A 19,212-nucleotide genomic window follows, 5' to 3' on the forward strand; every position below is an offset into this window, starting at 1 on the left:
GATATAGAGGGGGAAAATAGCACAAGGGGATTAATATGGAGGGGGGAATAATGGCACACGGGGATTAATATGCAGGGGGAGGGGGGGGGTTGATTATTCCCCCCCCCCTGCATCTTAATCCCCTTGTGCTATTATTCCCCTTCCATCTTAATGCCCTTATTTTATCATTCCCCCCTTCCTCTGATTCCCTTTTGCCATATTGGATAATAATGGCACAAGGGGATTAAGAGGGAGTGGGGAATAATGGCAAAAGGAAATCGGGGGGGGGGGGGGCGAGGGATTAATGGCACAAGGGGATTAAGATGGAGGGGAGAATAATGGCACAAGTGAAATTCTGAGCAAATTTACGCGCGAGGGGTACTCGCGGACATACTTTCAGCACAAAGCAGTGGCCAACATGCCTCCTCCATGTATTTCTATGGGAGAGCCGGAGATAAATGAACGGTGGTGTGGAATGAATCCTGATAGATGTGGCTGGCTCCCGTAATGTAATGTTTCTAAGCGCGCTTTGCATCTGCTGGGTCGCAGTTGCTATCAGCAACCAGGACCAGCGGCTAATACCAGACATCGCAGATCAGGCTGATGTCCGGTATTAACCATTTAGATGCCGCAATCAAAGTTGACCGAGGTGTCTAAAATGGGAGAAATCAATGCCGATTAGCTCAGCGGAGCTGTTCGTGACCGCCATGGTGAAATTGCGGCGTCCCAAACAGCTGAGGGGACAGCGCATGCCTTACCTCGCTTCACGCTGTCCAATCGGCGTTTGATTGCTCCAATCCTGAGATCCAGGATTATTCATTTTTTCATGATATAAAAAGTGACCAAAAATACACTATTTTGGACTATGAAATTTTTTTGCGCGTACGCCATTAACCGTGAGGTTTAATTCATGATATATTTTTATAATTCGGACATTTCTGCACACGGCAATACCACATATGTTTATTTTAATTTACACAGTTTATTTTATTTTATTTTTTTTATGGGAAAAGGGGGGGTGATTCAAACTTTTATAAGGGAAGGGGTTAAATGATCTTTATTCACTTTTGTTCACTTTTTTTTGCACTGTTATTGCTCCCATAGGGGGCTATAACACTGCATACACTGATCTTTTACATCGTTCAATGGTTTCTCATAGGAAACCATTGATCGATGATTCTGCCGCTTGAGTGCTCATGCCTGGATCTAAGGCAGTGAGCAGTCATTCGGCAATCGGACAGCAAGCAGCAGGATGGGACCCTCCGGCTGTCTTGTAAGCTATTCGGGATGCCGTGATTTCACCACGACGATCCCGAACGGCTCCCTGAGCTAACTTGCAACGTTTTAGTTTCACTTTATAGAACGGGAGTGGACTCATGACGTACATGTACTTCATGGGTCCTGAAGGGGTTAAAGTAGTCAAATAAAGAAAAACCTATATAAAATGGGTATCCTTGTAACTGTATGGACCTACAGAATAAATATATGGTGTCATTTTTACCGAAAAGTGCACAGCGTAGAATCGGAAACCCCCAAAAGTTACAAATTGCTTTTTTTTCCAATGTTGCCCCACAAATGTTTTTTTTCTGGGTTCGCCGTAAATTTTGTGATGAAATGACTGATGTCATTACAAAGTACAATTGGTGGTGCAAAAAATAAGCAGTCATATGAGTCTGTAGGTGCAAAATTGAAAGCGTTAAGATTTTTAGAAGGTGATGAGGAAAAAATGAAAAAAGTGCAAAAACGGAAAAACCTGTGATCCTTAGGCTGTTTCCACTTGTTTTTTTTTGTTTTTTTTAAACACCAAGAAAAACGCAGATTCTGACGCATGGCGTTTTTTCGGCCAAAAAACGCTGCGGCCAGATGTTAGCTGTAAATCAATGAGAAATTGCTAAATTTGTGTAAAATTAGTGTACGAGTACCATTAAAAAAATAAAAAAATAAAAAATACAGTAGTGAAGGAAAAAATTGTATCTAACGAAATTTATCTTTTTTATAACAACATTTTTATAAATTTTTAAAACAGGTATCAATTTATGTGGGCGGACAGGACCTAAAAATTTAGCCGACAATAATAAAAATGTAGTGTGTGCATGTTTTTCCCTTTTTTCTTTATTTTTTTACATTTTTTAGGTAGTACTAATACTATCATAATGGAACACACTGTTCCATGATGGGAGTAGTAGTCCCTGTACTAATTGACAGATCGCCTGTTGCGATCCTCCTGTATAATGTATACATGCGGCCAGCTGCTCTTCTATGGTCCCCTGCACTGCCGTATACAGTGGGGATCAAAAGTTTGGGCACCCCAGGTAAAAATTTGTATTAATGTGAATAAAGAAGCCAAGGAAATATGGAAAAATCTCCAAAAGGCATCACATTACAGATTAGACATTCTTATAATTTGTCAACAAAAGTTAGATTTTATTTCCATCATTTATACTTTCAAAATAACAGAAAACAAAAAAAGCGTCTGCAAAAGTTTGGGCACCCTTAAGAATTTATAGCATGCACTGCCCCCTTTGCAAAGCTGAGATCTGCCAGTGTCATGGATTGTTCTTAATCATCATCTGAGAAGACCAGGTTATGTCAATCTCAAAGATTTCAAATGCCCAGACTCATCTGACCATGCCCCAACAAACAGCACCATGGGTTCTACTAAGCAGTTGTCTAGAAATCTGAAACGGAAAATAGTTGACGCTCACAAAGCTGGAGAAGGCTATAAGAAGATAGCAAAACGTTTTCAGATGTTAATATCCTCTGTTCGGAATGTAATTAAGATATGGCAGTCATCAGGAACAGTGGAAGTTAAAGCAAGATCTGGAAGACCAACAAAAATATCAGACAGAACAGCTCGCAGGATTGTAAGAAAAACAACTCAAAACCCACGTTTGACTGCACAATCCCTCCAGAAAGATCTGGCAGACACTGGAGTTGTGGTACACTATTCCACTATAAAGAGATACTTGTACAAATATGGTCTTCATGGAAAAGTCATCAGAAGAAAACCTCTTCTACGTCCTCACCACAAAAATCAGCGTTTGAACTTTGCAAATGAACATATAGACAAGCCTGATGCATTTTGGAAACAAGTTCTGTGGACCGATGAGGTTAAAATTTAACTTTTTGGCCGGAATGAGCAAAGGTACGTTTGGAGAAGAAGGGGAACAGAATTTAATGAAAAGAACCTCTGTCCAACTGTTAAGCATGGGGTGGATCAATCATACTTTGGGGTTGTATTGCAGCCAGTGGCACAGGGAACATCTCACAAGTAGAAGGAAAAATTGATTCAAGAAAATTTCAGCTAATTTTGGATGCTAACTTGATGCCATCTGTGAAAAGCTGAAGTTAAAGCAAGGATGGCTTCTACAAAAGGATAATGATCCTAAACACACCTCGAAATCCACAGGGTATTACATCAAGAGGTGTAAACTGAAGGTTTTGCCATGGCCTTCACAATCTCCTGACCTCAACATAATTGAAAATCTATGGATAGAGCAGTGCATGACAGACAGCCCAGAAATCTCAAAGAACTGGAAGACTTTTGTAAGGAAGAATGGGCAAAGATACCTCAAACAAGTATTGAAAGACTCTTGGCTGGCTACAAAAAGCGTTTTACAAGCTGTGATACTTGCGAAATGGGGGCAGTACAAGATATTAACTCTGCAGGGTGCCCAAACTTTTGCAGACACCATTTTTTTGTTTTCTGTTATTTTGAAAGTGTAAATGATGGAAGTATAATCTAACTTTTGCTGACATATTATAAGAATGTCTGATATGTAATTTGATGCCTTTTGGAAATTTTTACATCTTTGCTTGGCTTGTTTATGCACATTAATACACATTTTTGACTGGGGTGCCCAAACCTTTGATCCCCACTGTATATACACCTATTCATATTTCCCCCAGAGAGCTGTGATTGGCCAGATGTTCCAGCCAATCACAACTCTCTGTGGGAAATATGAATATGTGTATATATACATCAGTGCAGGGGACCATAGAAGAGCGGCCGCCCGCATCTATACATTATACAGGAGGATCACAGCAGGTGTCAGGAGTGACATACACTGTGATCTTTCCTTAACTGCAGGTACTACTACTCCCAACATGGAGCACACTCTGCTCCATGCTGGGTGCTGTAGTACCTTCATTAATAGACAGATCGCAACAGGTGTCAGAAATTACACTCGCTGCGATCTGTCTATTAATGCAGGTACTACAGCTCCCAGCATGGAGCAGAGTGTGCTCCATGTTGGGAGTAGTAGTACCTGCAGGTAAGAACAGATCACAGCGGGTATGACTACTGACACCCGCTGTGATCGTCTACTGCGCTCGCATCTAAGCACTATACTCCGGCCGGCCACTCACTCATTCATGTTGCCCTCAGAGCGGTGATTGGCTGCAACCATCCGGCCAATCACCACTCTGGGCGGAAAATATGAATGAGTGATGTTCTATTCACATCCCTGGATGGAGTACAAAGCAGAGATGCGAGCCCTGTATAGAGCTGCTACACATCTCTGCTATATTATGGACGATCGCATCGGGTGTCACGACTGACATCCGGGGAGATATCTCTATTAGTACAGGAACTACTAATCCCATCATGGAACAGCCTGTTCCATGCTGGGAGTAGTAGTATTACCTAAAAAAATAAAAAAAATGGAGAAAAAAAGTGAAACACACACACTTTATTAAAAATGTATTAACCCCTTAAGGAATCAGGGTTTTTCCGTTTTTGCACTTTCGTTTTTTCCTCCTTACCTTTTAAAAATCATAACCCTTTCAATTTTCCACCTAAAAATCCATATTATGGCTTATTTTTTGCATCGCCAATTCTACTTTGCAGTGACATTAGTCATTTTACCCAAAAATGCACGGCAAAACGGAAAAAAAAATCATTGTGTGACAAAATCGAAGAAAAAACGCCATTTTGTAACTTTTGGGGGCTTCCGTTTCTACGCAGTGCATATTTCGGTAAAAATTACACCTTATCGGGGGGCGTGTCCTGCTATGGTGCGAGCAAGACGCTGAGGTACAGAGCTCCGTCACCCAGGCCGTCATATTGGGGGATATCGCCATTATAAATGGTCGGCAGAAGGTCAGGAAAGAGGGGACACTCTGCCAAGTCACCCAAGCACACAGGGACCCCGATCCAGAACTTCTTCGGCCCACTGAGAGACCTGCAGGAGCCGCCACAGAAGATGCCGGCCCAATCCAAGATGGCGCGGGACCAGCGAGGCTCTGCTACACCCGCCCACTCCCCTCCAACCACGCGGCAACGCACAGCGGGGACCGGAGCGGCATCGCAAGGGACCCCGCTCCCGGCACTATTGGACTTACCGACCAGAGCTCCTCGCGGCCCCGCACAACCTCCGCTGCCATCGGGGAGTGTGGAGACCGGGCTCCGGACGACACGGCAACTGCCGGAAGACACGCGGGGAGACGCGCAAAGTACTTCGCAAACGCACCTCACGGAATGCCTCATGGAGGATGCCTGTGGGCAGCGGGGGACCCACACTGGAGCTGCGCCCCGACTGTCTTGGACGGTGGTGAGTGCTGAGGGGGTCCTTAACATGCCACCACCCCAAGCCCTGTCTACTATGCTCTCTGCTGCCATGGAGGGATGCAGGGCTCCCTCCCCATCCCCTAGCATCCCCTCCATATTCAGAAGCCAGGAGGGACCCCCCTCACCATCCTCCCCTCTTAACCCCCCAGGAGAAGAAGGGGCGCATGATCTGCCTGCCCAGGATGACCCCCACATTATCTTGGGATCTCCCGCTGCTTCCCCACCCTGGCTGTCGCCCTCCCTGGCCCATGACCTGACCGCCATGACTGGGGACCTGGCCTCTGGAGGGCCTCCACAGAGGGGACAATGTATGCAGGGCCAGGGGTCTCGTCAAGGGCCTGCTGACTCCCCGGAGTACATGAACATTGCTTCCACCCTCCCTCCACCTGCCCAAGCGGTGGTTCTCCTTAAGGGGCACCCCGAATTACAAGCGCTGCTGGCGCTGCTACCCACAAAAGCAGATATGTCTGCGTTGGCTTCAGATCTCAAATTTGCCTGGCGCCAGGATTTACAACCTGTTAAACACGATGTAGCTGACCTACAGGGTAGGATTAGAGCTCTGGAGGACTTTAAAGATTCTGTTACTGTCTCACTAAAGGACATGCAAACTGCTCTGAATGCTCAAACTTCCACACATCACGCCTTTGCGGATCACTTGGACGACATTGAGAACAGAAACCGGAGAAATAATGTCAGTATACGGGGCCTTCCTGAGGCTACCAGAACGCCTGACCTGCATGCCACAGTTACTGGGATTTTCAACCTGATACTGGGACACCCTCTGACTACTCATATTGAAATTGACAGAGTCCATCGGGCTCTTAGGGCTCCCAGCACGGACCCTTCTCGGCCGCGAGACGTTATCTGCCATATCCACAAATACACAGTAAAGGAGCAACTCGTGCAGAAAGTGCGCCTACAGGGGAAAGTGGACTTTGATGGAGCTATTCTACAAATTTATCCCGACCTGTCCCGCCGCACACTGAGGCAGAGGGCCCTGCTACGCCCGTTGCTGCGACACCTGCAGGACCGCAACATTACGTATAGATGGGGATTCCCGTTTGCCTTACATGCCACCTCTGGAAACCAGACAGCCTCCTTACGTCACCCGGGAGACCTCTCTTACTTCCTGACTGCACTGGGACTCCCACCTTTGGCACTGCCTGACTGGATTGCCTACCTGAGGGACCCTTATGCCCCCCCCCCCCAACCTTGAGACCCTCACAGCACCTCCAGAACCGGCGCCTGGCTGATGGGGAACCGCTCCCTCAGAGACGCCGGCCTCCCAGATCGGAGTCGGGGGGTATAGAACTGTGATTGTATGGAACTGTGATTAAGTTTCGCATCAACGACCAATACTGTCTCCAAGCCTGCTGTTGACCGCTTATACACCATCCAATGGGCCACCTGATCTTCTGCCGGCCCTGTCAATGACTATACTCCTGTCATAATCTAGTTCCCACCCACTCGCCCTTCCCCCCCCCTTCCTCTCCACCGCCTCTTCCTTCCCCCCCCTCCCTCTCCACCACCTCTTCCTCCCCCCCACCCTCTCCACCACCTCTTTCTCCCCCCCCCACCCTCTCCACCACCTCTTTCTTCCCCCCCCACCCTCTCCACCACCTCTTTCTTCCTCCCCCACCCTCTCCATCACCTCTTCCATCTCCCCCCCCCACCCTCTCCACCACCTCTTCCTTCCCCCCGCCCTCTCCACCATTCCCTCTCCGCCCCCACCCCCTCCTCCTCTCACCCTCCCCCCCCCCCTACACCTTTCCCCCTGCCCTCTCCTCCACTTCCCCTCCCCCCCCACTCCCCCACCTCCTCCTCTGCTCCTCCCCCCTCCCATTGGGTCACTATATCATAGTAAAATTTATCCTGCGAGCTGTTGCTGCTCTCCCCTTATCTTGAGTTTAGGCGGTGATGTCACAAGATGCCGCCACCTTTGTTTAGCAGTTGTAGAGGCCTGGGATTGACGGACCCAGCCGATAGTTCTAGTTATTTCCTGATTTCGTTGGGAGTTTAAGGGACTTGCTCTGATACTTTCATATCGTACCCTTCCCCCCACTAGGGTAGGTGTAGTTTACATACACCAGATACGCAGACGTCTAGTGCTGCAGGTAGATTTAACCGCAAGTACACTTGCTTTTTCTTTTTCAGACCTTATATTTTTATTTATTTTTCCTTTTCCTAACTTTCTCTATTTCCCTTGTGTGTCTTTTTGCCCCCCGATCTAGGCCTTGGGACTTACCGCTGACCCCTGCACTCCGAGCCCCCTCCTCCGGACTCAGTGACTACGAGCGTCATGTCGGACGTTAAGGTAACCACTTTAAATGTCCAGGGTTTTAATACCCCGGAAAAGAGGTCCCAAATCCTATACCACTTACACAAAAACCACACAAAAATGTTATGTCTCCAGGAGACCCACTTTAAGACAGGTCACATGCCAGACCGCCTGGGTCGATACTTCACCACCTGGTTCCATAGTACAAACTCTGAGTCTCGCTCAAAGGGGGTTTCGATTGGTTTCCATCGCTCTCTACCCTTCTCGGTCCTGGACGTCAGAACCGACCCTGATGCCAGATTCCTGTTTGTTAAGGGGACGGTTTTGGAGCAGGTGGTGACTGTAGCGACGATTTATGCCCCTAACTCAATGCAAATCTCATTCCTCACACGTACACTGGAGGAATTGTCCTCATTCACACAGGGCATGTTGATATTGGGGAGCGACTTGAATTTAGCGATACAACCCCTGCTGGACGCCTCCGCGCAGCGCTCTGCTGTCTCCTATAGACAACTTAGTACACTCAGGAAACTTTTGCACTCCATGCGGCTGTGCGATGTGTGGAGGCTCCAGCACGCCACTGGTCGAGAATAATCATACTACTCTAGCCCCCACAACAATTACAGCCGACTGGACTACATATTCCTCCCTCACTTTTACTTACCCAGAGTGACATCGTCTCAAATTGGGAACTTATTCTTATCTGATCACGCACCGGTCCACTGCACAATCTTCTTCCCCACCCTCAGCAGACCGCAATATAACTGGAGATTAAACAAATCTCTACTTCTTGATACGCTCTGTCTGTCTGATCTCAAAACTACAATAGCGCATTTCAGAACTGATCACGTTTCTGACGATACGCCACTCCCCACCCAATGGGAAGCACTTAAATGTGTGTTGCGGGGAGTGCTGATCAGACATGGCTCCCGCCTCAAAAAGGAGAGATCGGAGAGACTGCGGCGTCTTCTCGAAACATTGTCTTCCCTAGAGGCACAACACAAGCAGTCTCTACAGGAATCCTCTCTACGTGCCCTCATCAAAACCCGCCACGACATCTGTACCCTCCTTAACGATAGTTACAAGTACTACCGACAGCACTGCTCGAAGACTTTCTATGAGTGGGAAAACAAACCTGGGAGGTTCCTGGCCAGGGCACTGAGGGACAAGAGAGCTGCGCTCTATATCCCATCAATCATCATGTCCTAAACTGGGAGGTCCTTCCTTACGAGGGATATCCTTACCGCCTTTGAGTCTTATTATACCAATCTCTATAATCTCCCATCGCCCGCCGACCCCCTGACATCGACCTCACCCCACCTCTGCCTGGCTGACTATATTACCGCTACGGCCCTCCCCAGACTGTCTGAGGAGGACGTTGGGCTCTTGGAGGCCCCGTTTGCGGAGGAGGAGCTGGCCACGGTGATTAAGAACCAACCGTCGGGGAAAAGCCCCGGTCCAGATGGATTCACTGCCAAGTTTTACAAGTCCCTGAGGGATGACCTGCTCCCCCTCCTGCACGGGGCGTTCAATACTATCTCCCTCGAATCTAATTTTCCGCGAGACGCCCTGAATGCCCATATAGCAGTGATACCTAAGGAGGGAAGGGATCCCAATTTATGTGCCAGTTATCGCCCCATCTCCTTGTTGAACGTTGACACAAAACTATTTGCCAAGCTGCTGGCGAATCGCCTGGCCACTGTTCTTGGTCCCCTAGTCCACCCTGACCAGTCTGGCTTTGTTAAATCGAGAGAAACCAGGGACAATACTGTCAGAGCATACTCCATCATACACCAGGCCAAGACATCTAGCCAATCATTAATGTTGTTGTCACTTGACGCCGAAAAGGCATTTGACAGGGTGGACTGGGGGTTCATGAATGCTGTCCTCATACAGATAGGACTGGGCCCTGCAATGCTGGGACGAATCTTGGCCCTATATGATAGCCCCCAGGCAAGGGTGTGAATTAACGGCTCCCTTTCATCTCCCATTCCAATCCGGAATGGTACGAGACAGGGGTGCCCTCTCTCCCCCTTGCTTTATGTTCTATGCATGGAACACCTGCTGATTGCCCTAAGATCAAACCCTGCGATCACTGGGTTTCGACAGGGGGTGGAGAGTCACACCTGCTTGGCGTTCGTGGATGATTTGCTCCTTTACGTCACGGACCCTCTGGTCTCCCTGCCAGCTATATTGCAGACCATAGAGACGTACTCTCACTTTAGTAACCATAAAATCAATCTGACCAAAAGTGTTGCCCTCAATGTGACCCTCCCTGAGGAGTTGGTGACCCGACTTAAGGAAGCCCACCCTTTCAGATGGTCCTCCACATCCATCAACTATCTGGGTGTCCAGGTGCCCGCGAATCTATCGGACTGTTATGCCCTTAACTTTCAGCCTTTGCTGTCTACGATTGAGGGGGACTTACGGAGATGGACGAGGGATACCTTTTCATGGTTGGGTAGAGCAAACATCCTTAAAATGAATGTTCTCCCGAGGCTCCTCTACCTATTCCAGACTGTGCCTGTCACCCTCCCTCCCGCATTCTTTAAAAAGATAAACAAGCTGTTTAGGGACTTTATCTGGGCAAACAGGCCGTCAAGGATAGCCAGGCAAGCCTTAACGAGAAGTAAGCTGGCGGGGGGCCTGGCGGTCCCGGACAGTCAGGCCTACTATGTTGCAGCCACTCTGATGAGATTCCCGGACCTCTTTCACGGTCACGCGTCCAAGAGGTGGGTGGGATCCGAGTTGGGGACTAGCAAACAACTGGCCACCTTCCCCTGGTTGCCTCCAGATGCCCTGTCCTGGGAATACGTCCGCACTCTGCCCTGGGTGTTGAGGGAGTTGGTCACGACCTATAGGCGCTATATAACGAAAACTGAGCTAATTGTGCCAGGTGGACCCCTGACCCCGGTCACAGGCAACCCCCTCTTCACTCCTGGTTTGCACCGTACTGACTTTTTAGGGATGACAGGACGAGGGTTCCTCCCGATTAACACCTTCTTGGACGGAACGAGACTGAAACCCTATGAGACACTGGTCCCTGAACTCTCCCGTACACCGCTAGTCCAGATGCAATACCTACAACTAGATCATTTTATCCGAACCATGGGACGGACCCTGTTCCTGGCAAGACCACTCTCGCCTTTGGAACAGATGTGCGTCTCTGACTCTGCGCCCCTCAGGCCTGTATCACAAATTTATCGCTTATTTGTGGATAGGGCTGAGCAATCGCCTCCAAGGTATGTGGGGGCGTGGGATTTGGAGCTACACACGACCTTTGCACCCTCGGACTGGACGACTGCTTTTACCATGTGTCACCGACTGTCAGTATCATGTAGGGCGCAGGAGACTAACTTTAAATTACTATCCCGGTGGTACAGGGTTCCTTCTACTCTACACCGCATGTACCCCACTGTACCGGACTTGTGTTGACGTTGCGGCGCACCTGGTGGAACAATGACCCATATTTGGTGGTCATGCCCCTCACTGGCTCATTTCTGGGAGGTGGTGGTTGCCCACATCGCCTCCATTACTGGTGTGACTTACATGAACCATCCAAAAGCCCTCCTACTTTCCATACTACCCGCTACTAGGAGAACCCCCTCTAGGGCACTGGCACACTTCCTCCTCATGGCTGCGAGAACTGTCATACCCAGACATTGGAAAGACCCTTGCCCCCCGACCATTTCTGAATGGTACAGGGAGGTACTCTTCTTGTGCTGTATGGAGGAACTGATGGCAGACTCCTCAGGTAGACCGGAGAAATACACTACGATTTGGCTTCCCTGGCTCACTTTTGTTAATTCGCCCCTCTACACGGCGGATGATGGTGCCTGAGGGGGATGAGGTGGCCCTCTCATGGACCGGGGCCAGAGTGGAGGGGTGGTGGCTGCGCCCTTGAGTAGAGATTCAAGTGAGTACCCGAGTCCTGATGTTTCTTTCTCCTCCTCTTCTAACCCTCCATATTTCTCCCCTTGTCGTCTTTCCCTGCTCTTTTCCTTTAACCTTCTTTTTTATTTATTTATTTATTTTTATTATTATTATTATTTTTTTTTCTCTTTCTTTCGTTTAACTGACATTTATCTCTTCCTAAAAACATTAGGATATAGAGACATGTTTATTGAATGTTTAACTACTTGTTTGATCTAGTACAACCTGTTGCTACCCACGGCATGGTATATTACCCTCAGATGACATTCCTTTCCTATTGATACTTTGTACCAGATGTTCATTGCCTTATAGTTTTTATGCTGTTATTTCTTTTGTTCCGACTGCTGAGGATTCTCATTGAGAACTCTATCAATGCTCTTTGATATTGTTTGTTTATTGCTCACTTAATAAAATTCTTTTGAATAAAAAGAATTTTTAACTTTTTTTATGGGAAAAGGGGGGTGATTCAAACTTTTATTAGGGAAGGGGTTAAATGACCTTTATTAACACTTTTTTTTTTAAATTTTTTGCAGTGTTATAGGTCCCATAGGGACCTATAACACTGCACACACTGATCTTCTACACAGATCACAGGTGTGTATTAACACGCCTGTGATCAGTGTTATCGGCGCTTGACTGCTCCTTGACTGCTCCTTGACGGCGCTTGAAGCTCTGACCGCCGCTTCTAAAGGGTTAATACTGCACGTTGCCGCGATCGGCGATGTGTGGTATTAGCCGCGGGTCCCGGCCGTTGATGAGCGCCAGGACCGACGCGATATGATGCGGGATCGCGGCGCGATCCCGCTTCATATCGCGGGAGCCGGCGCAGGACGTAAATATACGTCCTGCGTCGTTAAGGGGTTAAAATGTTGTTATAAAATATAAAAATTTCGTTAAATTACATTTTTTGCGTCACTACTGCATTCTTTGTCTTTGTTTTTTTGGTACCCAACACATTTTGGGTACCAAAAAAGATGCCAAGGTGCAATTTCCACACAAATGAAAAAACGCCTGAAAAAATGCCAGATGCAGGAAATTGCACTGGCGAAATTTTCTTGCATTTTTTTCAAACCAAAAAACGCAGGACTAAAAAAACAAATAGAAACTTGGTATTAAGGGGTTAATGTTAGTAAATATGTGTGTCATATGTACTTATATGTGTAATAAAATATGAATTACTTAGCATTAACTTTGGGTGTGCATCCATATTTAAGTGTTTTGCTTGCTTCTTACTACTTATACACTTGCGTAAATCTACTAATTACATTCTAATACTATATTATATGATATAATTATAGAGGAGTAGGGTTGCATTCAACCGGTGCCAACATAACTAATTAAAAAGTGCCTTGTAAAAACAGAATGATTTCACTATTCACTGACAAGTAAAACTCAGGTTCACCTAATCTAAATTGAGGAATCTGCTTGTTTCAAACTCATTTGTTCGCTGTAGGGAATTTCTGTAAAAAATTTTCAGGCTGAAATGTCACCTGTTTTTTTGGGGGAAAAAATGCCAAGAAAAACGACAATTCTGCCGCATGGCATTTTTCAGGCAAAAAACGCTGCTGCCAGATGTTAGCTGTAAATCAATGAAAAGACGCAAAATTCTTTTTCCACTTTGCGTTTTTCAGTTTGGCGTTTTTTAAATCCTTTTAGCCTTTTTTCACTCTTTTTTCAGCTCCTTAGCGGTTTTGAAAAATCGCAGCATGTTGAGCCTATGGCATTTTTTTGGCCCATAAATCGTGGTGTTTTTTTCTCCATAGAAGTCTATGGGAGTAAAAAAACACCAAGAAAAACTGTTACTCTATGCGCTCCTGCCTCACACGCTCAAGGCTGTGAGCGCATGGTCCCCCTACCTTCTGCTGCCGATGGGGCTGGGACGCACCCGCATGCGAGCCCCAGTCCGTCACTCTCCGGGTGTTTCCCCTGCCACTGCTTCCGCCTCTCTGCTCCGGCGCGTGTGTACCCGTCCCTTAGGGCGTGTGCGTGCCGGAGCTTTAAGATTTAAAGGGCCAGTGCGTTCATTAGTCTAACAACCTGTGTCTTGTTGATAAATTGCTCCACCCTCCTCAGTTCTCTGCCGGATCTTTGTTGCCTTGTGCCCTAGAGAAAGCGTTCCTTTGTATTGCCTTGCCGTGTACCAGATCTCCTGCTCTTGTGACCTTGACCTTGCTTCTCTGCCGCCTGCCTACTGAACTTCTGCTACGTCCCGACTACGCTACTGTGCCGCCTGCCTTGACCTACAGCTATGCTGACTACGAGTTGTCTCATCCCTTCTGTGCTTGGCATCTCCTCAGACGCCTGTGTGGTCGAGCCGTTGCCGGGGGTTGTGACCTGGGTATCACCTGCAGCAACAAGCCCATCCTGCTTTACAGCGGGCTCTAGACTCCGCTCCCTGGCACGGTCCGAGTCATCTGCCACACAGGTCCAGCGGATCCACATACACCGGAGTTCCTGTCTTCAGAAACGTGAGTGTTACAGTAAGATCCGGCCATGAATCCCGCTGAGGAACCCCTACCTGAAGTTGAGGATCTTTCCTCCATTGTGATACGTCACTCACAGCAGTTGTCCCGACAGGCGCAGCAATTTTCTCAACTTGCAGCCATGATACAACAGCTTTTGGCCTTGCAACAGCAGCAGGTAACACAATCTGGCCCACTCCCTCCTCCAGCTCCTGCAGTCTCTCCTGGCTCCCAGCTGCACCTGCCTTTGCCTTCCAAGTATGATGGAGATTCCAAGTCATGCAGAGGCTTTGTTACACAGTGCTCCATGCATTTGGAGCTCATGTCTGAACTGTTTCTGACCAAACGTATTAAGGTGGCCTTTGTCATTAGTCTATTTTCTGGTAAGCCCTGGCTTGGGCTACACCCCTATGGGACCGTGGTGATCCAGTATCCTCCAATTTGTTGGCATTCTTGGCTGAATTTTGCAGTGTCTTTGAGGAACCCACAAGTGCCTCTTCAGCTGAGACTGCGTTGCTGAATCTCTGTCAAGGAGATTCTACCGTTGGTGACTATGCGGTTCAGTTCCGCATTCTAACCTCTGAACTCGCCTGGAATGAAGAGGCCTTGTGTGCCACATTTAAAAAAGGACTGTCAAGCAGGATTAAAGATGCCCTTGCAGCACGAGATCCTCCATCTTCTTTGTCTGAACTTATCCACTTGGCCACACGCATTGATGTGCGTTATGCCGAAAGACAGGAGGCATTGCACTTTGAGAGGGAATCTGCCCGCCTGACACCTGTGTCCCAATGTTCTCCTCTTCTGTCTCTTGCGCCTCTTGCCAAAGAGGTTATACAAGGAGTTCATCCGCAGCAGGAGAGGTCACGACGACGCAACGGAGCACTTTCTCAAGGACTGTACCGTTCGTCCGCACCTAGGGTATGTGGGAGAGGCATCCCTGGGTGTGAATTCTACTTCTCCAAGCTCAACTATTCATGTACAAGTCTTCCTTCAGCGCTACAGCATTTTTGGACTCCGGATCTGCAGGTGACTTTATTGATGCGGCTTTAGTCCACAAGTGTTACGCCGAACGCTCCAGGTCCCTGCTCCTCCCCGGAGCGCTCGCGGCATCCCTCTCCTATACTGCACTGTGCGTTACCGCACAGAACCCCTGCTCATGAGCATTAAACTGCATCTTGGTGCATTTGCCCAAATGCACCTCTGAAGTCCTCCTCGGTCTGCCATGGCTCCAACGCCACTCTTCTACCCTTGTCTGGACCACCGGGGAGATCAAGAGCTGGGGTGCTTCTTGCCACAGAAAATGCCTCACGTCTGCTCCCAGTCCTGTCAGTCAAACCTCAGTGTCTCCTCCTTTACCTGGTCTCCCCAAGGCCTATCTGTACTATGCTGTGTCTCCTCCTCATAGCCCCCGTCCTGTTAACACTCTGCCCCGTGCCAAGCTTCACCCTCTTCCCTCCCTCCCCACTCCCACGCCTTCTTGTTTGCCCGCTGTTGATGAGGTTTCCCGGGGCTTCGCCACCGTCTGGAAAAAGACTAAAAAATTCCTCATACTAGCCTCATCCCGGATGAAGAAGCATGCCGACAAAAAAAGAAGAACTCCTCCTGTTTTTGTGTGGCTCTCTGCCAAGTATATCTGCTTCTGTGTCCCCAGTTTTTATCTGGGACCACGTTATTTTGGACCCTTTGAAGTTAAGTGCCTAGAGGAAGCTACTCCTGTCTCCGGGTCCTCAGATGTCTTCCTGATTAAAGAATTGTCAGGTCCCAAAAAGAGGGGGAGACCCAAGGGGGGGGGGGGTACTGTTACGCCGAGCGCTCCAGGTCCCTGCTCCTCCCCGGAGCGCTCGCGGCGTCCCTCTCTCTGCAGCGCCCGGGTCAGACCCGCTGACCGGGAGCGCTGCACTGACATTGCCGGCGGGGATGCGATTCGCATAGTGGGACGTGCCCGCTCGCGAATTGCATCCCAAGTCACCAACCTGTCCCGGGCCCCGGCTGTCATGTCCTGGCGCGCGCGGCTCCGCTCCTTAGGGCGCGCGCGCGCCAGCTCTCTGAGATTTAAAGGGCCAGTGCACCAATGATTGGTGCCTGGCCCAATCAGCCTAATTAGCTTCCACCTGCTCCCTGGCTATATTACCTCACTTCCCCTGCACTTCCTTGCCGGATCTTGGTGCCCTTGTGCCAGTGAAAGCCTTTCCTTGAGTGTTCCTAGCCTGTGTTCCAGACCTCCTGCCATTGCCCCTGACTACGATTCTTGCTGCCTGCCCTGACCTTCTGCTACGTCCGACCTTGCTCTTGCCTTATCCCTTGTACCATGCCTATCTCAGCAGTCAGAGAGGTTGAGCCGTTGCCGGTGGATACGACCTGGTTGCTACCGCTGCTGCAAGACCATCCCGCTTTGCGGCGGGCTCTGGTGAAAACCAGTAGCAACTTAGAACCGGTCCACCGACATGGTCCACGATAATCCCTCTCTGACACAGAGGATCCACCTCCAGCCTGCCGAATCATAACAACAAGTATCATCTTCTTCTTACTCGGCTTGCCAAGCCCTTGTTCATCTCCTCTGTAAATGGACAAAATCTGGACTTTAAGGTTCACTTCCGAACTGTATCTCTCGTCATGCAAGTGGGGGTATCGCATAAAGAGAAGATTGATTTCTATGTTCTGCCTCACTGTACTTCTGAGATTCTTCTTGGTCTTCATTGGCTGTAACGCCATTCCCCGCAACTGGATTGGAAAACTGGAGAAATAATTTGCTGAGGACAATCCTGTCAAAATTTTTGCCTCCAACCTGTTCTGCGTAAAGTTGTTTCTTGTCTTCCACCTTTACGAGGCCTGCAGCCACCTTACCAAGATTTCTCGGATATCTTCTGCAAGAAACAGGCTGAACCTCTGCCACCACATCCTCCTTACGACTGCCCTATTGATCTTCTGCCTGGTACCACTCCTCCTCGTGGGAAGATATATCCTCTTTCAGTTCCTGAGACCAAAGCCATGGCTGAGTATATCCAGGAGAATCTCCAAAAGGGATTTATCCGTAAGTCCTCTTCTCCTGCTGGAGCAGGTTTCTTCTTTGTAGGGAAGAAGGATGGCTCACTCCGTCCATGCAATGACTAGAGGGACTTAACAAAATCACGGTCAAGAACCGTTACCCTCTACCTCTTATCTCAGAACTTTTTGACTGTTTACGTGGTACTAAGGTCTTCTCCAAGCTGGACTTACGCCGTGCATATAACCTCATTCGTATCCGCAAGGGAGATGAATGAAAAATGGCCTTCAATACTCGTGACGGACATTATGAGTATCTTGCTATGCCTTTTGGTCTCTGCAATGCTCCAGCCGTTTTCCAGGAGTTCGTTAATGATATCTTCCATGATATTCTTTACACCTGTGTTGTCGTATACCTTGATGACATCCTGATCTTCTCTTCCAACTAAGAGGAGCATCGTGCTCATGTTCGTCTTTTTCATCAGAGACTACGGAAGAATCATCTCTACGCCAAACTGGAGAAATGTCTGTTCGAAAAGTTCAGTCTTCCGTTTCTTGGCTACATTGTCTCTCATCATGGCCTGCAGATGGATCCAGATAAGTTATCTGCAGTTTTGGATTGGCCTCGTCCCTCGGGCCTACGTGCAATTCAACGCTTTCTGGGATTCGCTAACTATTATCGTCAGTTTATCCCACATTTTTCATCCTTGGTTGCTCCTATTGTAGCTCTCACTAAAAAAGCATCCAATCCTAAGTCTTGGCCTCGAGAGGCTGAAGAGGCCTTCTCCCGCTTAAAGTCTGTGTTTGCCTCTGCTCCCGTGCTTACAAGACCGGATCCAGAGAGGCCCTTTGCGTAAGAGGTTGATGCCTCATCTATTGGAGTGGGTGCCGTCCTCACACAGAAAAACGCCAAGGGCAAGAGTGTAACTTGTGGGTTCTTCTCCAAGACTTTCTCTCCTGCTGAGAGAATTTACTCCATTGGAGATCGTGAACTCCTCGCTATTAAGCTAGCTTTGGAGGAATGGCGACATTTACTGGAAGGTTCTTCTCATTTGGTCAGCATCTACTCCGATCATAAGAATCTTCTATACCTTAAGTCGGTTCAGCGTTTGAACCCCCGCCAGGCAAGATGGTCACTGTTCTTTTCCCGTTTCAATTTCTTCATTCACTTCAGTCCAGCAGACAAGAACATCAGGGCTGATGCACTCTCCAGGTCCTCTGACGTCATTGGCTTAGACTCCACGCCTAGGCACATAATTCCTCCTGACCGTTTGGTCCCTGCTGCTCCTGCCGAGATTCAGCAAATCCTTTGTGCCCACCCGATTGAGACACAAGGTCTTGAAATGGGGTAATTCTTCCTTAACAGAAGGACATCCTGTAATACGCAAGACCCTACTTCTTATTTCCCGGCACTACTGGTGGCCCCATCTTGAACGTGATGTTTCTGATTTTGTTCGGTCCTGTGTAACTTGTGCCCGTGACTAGTGATGTCGCGAACATAACATTTTCGGTTCATGAACGGCGAACGCGAACTTCCGCAAATGTTCGCAAACCGGGCGAACCGCCATTGACTTCAATGGGCAGGCGAATTTTAAAACCCACAGGGACTCTTTCTGGCCACAATAGTTGTTTCAAGTGGACTAATACCTGGACTGTGGTGTGCTGGAGGGGGATCCATGGCAAAACTCCCATGGAAAATTACATAGTTGATGCAGAGTCTGGTTTTAATCCATAAAGGGCATAAATCGCCTATTATTCATAAATTGTTTGGAATAACGTGCTTTAGCCCCCTTTAGGTAGCACATAGAGCCCCCCTTTAGGCATCACATAGTTAGATCCCCCCCTTAGGCAGCACATAGATTCCCCTATATTAGACAGCACATAGTTAGAGCCCCCCTTTAGGCAGCACATAGGTAGAGCCTCCCTTTAGGCAGCACATAGAGCTCCCTTTAGGCATCACATAGTTAGATCCCCCCTTTAGGCATCACATAGTTAGATCCCCCCTTAAG

At 48.3% G+C, this 19,212-nt stretch overlaps 1 protein-coding gene across 1 annotated transcript in view; it reads left to right on the plus strand.

Moving 5' to 3' along the window:
* Nucleotides 1-19,212, plus strand: part of NCF4 (neutrophil cytosolic factor 4) — a 325,878-nt gene that overhangs the window by 101,888 nt on the left and 204,778 nt on the right. The gene's annotated exons all lie outside the window — the stretch shown is intronic.

The sequence above is a fragment of the Hyla sarda genome, chromosome 6, assembly GCF_029499605.1.
Source record: "Hyla sarda isolate aHylSar1 chromosome 6, aHylSar1.hap1, whole genome shotgun sequence".
NCBI classification, from domain to species: domain Eukaryota; kingdom Metazoa; phylum Chordata; class Amphibia; order Anura; family Hylidae; genus Hyla; species Hyla sarda.